This window comes from Aotus nancymaae, unplaced genomic scaffold (genome assembly GCF_030222135.1).
Source record: "Aotus nancymaae isolate 86718 unplaced genomic scaffold, 86718_ANA_hifiasm-v0.15.2.pri h1tg000017l, whole genome shotgun sequence".
Classification (NCBI taxonomy): Eukaryota; Metazoa; Chordata; class Mammalia; order Primates; family Aotidae; genus Aotus; species Aotus nancymaae.
The window spans coordinates 11,695,184-11,698,654 of record NW_026988429.1 but is presented as its reverse complement, the minus strand read 5'-3'; the positions used below and the strand labels follow the sequence as shown (position 1 = coordinate 11,698,654).

The following is a 3,471-nucleotide window of genomic DNA, read 5'->3' as shown; positions in this document are numbered from 1 at the left end:
ATGGATGTTCTGAGGACCAGATTTGGAAACTACTGTCCTGACATCCTTCTGCTCCTGCCACCTCTCTTTCTCATCAACCAGCTTTGCAAAGTAAAGAAAGGGAACACTTGAGAGAATTTAAATTATTTATTTATAGAGATATGGTCTCACTATGTTGCCCAGGTATATCCCGAACTCCTGAGCTTGAGTGATCTGCACCTCAGCCTCCCAAAGTGCTGGGATTATATGCAAGAGCCACTGTGCCCAGTCCAAAAGCACTTTGAAAACAACTTCAGTATCCCCCAAAATGATCATTCTAGACATGAGGGTAATAGGAGCACAGTTGCTCAGAGAGGTGTGCATGGAGGCTGGGCCAGGGCTAGGACTTACTCCATGCTGGGCAGAACCGCAGAATGTAGGTAGGCAGGTGAGTATGTAGGTAGGTGGGAGGGTAGCTGGCTGGCTGCTCTTACATCTTTAGTACTTAAGAGTTCTGGGAGTATTGATTCCGGGAAGACAGTGAATGTGCTGGGCCCTACCCTGGCAAAGAAAGGCTGTTTCTCATGTCCCCTGACTCAAGGGTTCCTAGAGACTGGGAGTGAAGCTGGGGAGGGGAATCCTTCAGCAGGTGTAGAGGGAAAATGAGATGCTGTTTGGTGTCCGACACATAGACAGCACTCAATTACTATCTGTGAGTGAACAAGTGGAATGTACAGTATAGTTTATGGTAAATTCAGAGACGACCAGGTAAGTCTGAGTTCTATTAATAGTTCTACCACTAACTGCTCTGTGCTTCAGACAAATCTCCTGACCTCTCTGAACTTCAAGAACATGAGTGTCTGTACTGGGCAGGAGTCTTCCTCTTTGTCTCTTTTTAAGAGATGGGGTCTTACTGTGTTGCCCAGGCTGTAGTGCTATTGTAGTGGCTATTCACAGGTGTGATCCCACTATTGATCCGCACAAGAGTCTTAACCTGTTCTGTTTCCTACATGGGAAGGTTCACCCCTGCTTAGGCAATCTGGTGGTCACCCACTCTTGGGAGGTCACCATATTGATGCCACTAAGTTCAGACACCAGAATGGCACAGCACAGTACTGCCCAGAACTTCCAGCCTCAAGCAATCCTCTTGTCTCAGCCTCCCAAGTAGTTAGGACTACAGGCACACATCACCACCCCCTGCTAATGTTTTTCTTTTTATTTTTTTGTAGAGACAGGGGTCTCACTATGTTGCCCAAGATGATGTCAAACTTCTGAGCTCAAGCAATCCTTCCTCCTTGGCCTCCAAAGCACTAGGATTACAGGTGTGAGCCACTGCACCCTGCCTGGAGTCTTCTTTACAAAGACCAGAAGCCATATTCCCACTTAACTCCTGAGCTTAAACCAAAAAGGAAATTTCTAGCTCATATAACTGGAAGGGGCACTAAGGCAAATACTGTGGCTTTGGGGCAGGACCCAAAGTCTCTGAGACTCTTTGTCTTTGTCTTTGCTTCACTTCTGCAGATAGGCTCTATCCACATGGCAGGGAAGGTGGCCATTTGCAGCCCAAATCCAGATTTGGAAAGCGGTCTGGCTTCTCTCTCTACATCAAGAGGTTTTCATGGGCCCTGTTTGGTCCCAGTCAGACCTAGGTCACATGCCTGATCCTAGAGTGGGGGAAGTGGATCGTGTTACCAGAAAGGGAACAGAAAAGCCCGGTGGGCAGACAAAACAATAATTATTAATGTTATAGCTCTTTTAGAATTCATCTAGCAGGCTTTCCAGTTTTTACCAGAAAGCTCCCTGAAAAATTTTTTCAAAAGAACGACAATAATTATTACAGTACCTACAATGCCTAAAGGCTTCATAGGTATGTGTGTACATCGGGAAAGACTGAGTCCTTAAAAATGCAGCACAAAAGTGACCAGAACAAGGCTTAGCCAATTCACAGTTATTAGTATTATTAGGAACCAATCGTATGGCTCCTATTACGTGTCAGGCTCTGCATTAGGCTAAGTAAGTGTTTTTTGTTTGTTTTTGAGACGGAGTCTTGCTCTGTTTCCTAGGCCAGAGTGCAGTGGCGTGATCTCAGCTCACTGCAGCTTCTGCCTCCCTGGTTCAAGTGATTCTCCTGTCTCACCCTCCTGAGTAGCTAAGACTACAGGTGCACGTCACTACGCCCAGGTAATTTTTTTTAATTTTTAATTTTTTTTCTTTATTATTATTATTTTTTAATAGAGATGGGGTTTCACCATGTTGGTCAGGTTGGTCTCAAACTCCTGACCTCAGATGATCCACCCACTTCGGCCTCCCAAAGTGCTAGGCTTACAGGCATGAGCCACCACACCTGGACTTTTTTTTGTATTTTTAGTAGAGACAGGGTTTCACCATGTTGGCCAAGATGGTCTCAATCTACTGACCTCATGATCCACCCTCCTTGGCCTCCCAAAGTGCTGGGATTGCAGGCGCAAGCCACCGCGCCCGGCCAGTATATGAGGGTTTTTAACTTCTTTTTTATTTATTTTTATTTTTATTTTTATTTTTTTATTTTAAAGATGACGTTTCACCATGTTGGCCAGGCTGGTCTTGAACTCCTGATCTCAGGTGATCTGCCCACCTCGACCTCCCAAAGTGCTGGGATTACAGGAGTGAGCTACCACACCCGACTTTTTTTTTTTTTTTTTTTTTTTTAATATTTGCCACAGTTGCCCATGTTGGCCGAGGGACGGGTCGGGCAAGGTGTTTTAACTTTTAAGTTCAGGGATACAAAAGCAGGTTTGTTACAGAGGTAAACATGTGTCATAGGGGTTTGTTGTACAGATTATTTCATCACCCAGGTATTAAGCCTCATACACATTAGTTATTTTTCTTTATCTTCTCCCTCCTCCCACTCTCCCCTCTTCAATAGGTCCCAGTGCGTGTTGTTACTCTCTACGTGCCCATGTGTTCTCATCACTTAGTGCCCACTTATAGGTGACAACATGTGGTATTTGGTTTTCTGTAACTGTGTTAGTTTGCTAAAGATAATGGCCCCCAGCTCCATCTATGTCTCTGCAAAGGACATGATCTCATACTTTTCCTATGGCTGCAAAGTATATGTTAAATCCATGCTTTGTTTTCTGAGACGAGGTCTTGCTCTGTTGCGCAGGTTGGGGTGCAGTGATGTGATCACAGCTCACTGCAGCCTCAACCTCGCGGACTCAAGTAGCTGAGACTACAAGCACACACAACCACGCCCAGCTAATTTTTTAATTTTTTGTAGAGATGGGGTCTCCCTATGTTGCCCAGGTTATTCTCGAACTCCAGGGCTCAAGCAATCCTTTCACCTCGCCCTCCGAAGTGCTGGGATTACAGGTGTGAGCCACCACACCCAGTGTATACATGTTATTTACATTGTTTCTCATCCTCACAGCAATCCTCAGACATACATATTATTAACCCCATTTTAAAAGTGGAGAGAACGGCTGGGTGTGGTGGCTCACCCCTGTAATCCCAGCACTTTGGGAGGCCAAGCTG

General features: G+C 45.3%; 1 non-coding gene across 1 annotated transcript; it reads left to right on the top strand.

Moving 5' to 3' along the window:
- Positions 1-1,697: 1,697 nt before the first annotated feature.
- On the top strand, positions 1,698-1,759 carry LOC135275660 (U7 small nuclear RNA). The gene has a single exon (XR_010343264.1). It is a non-coding gene; the product is annotated as a U7 small nuclear RNA (small nuclear RNA).
- Positions 1,760-3,471: the final 1,712 nt, after the last annotated feature.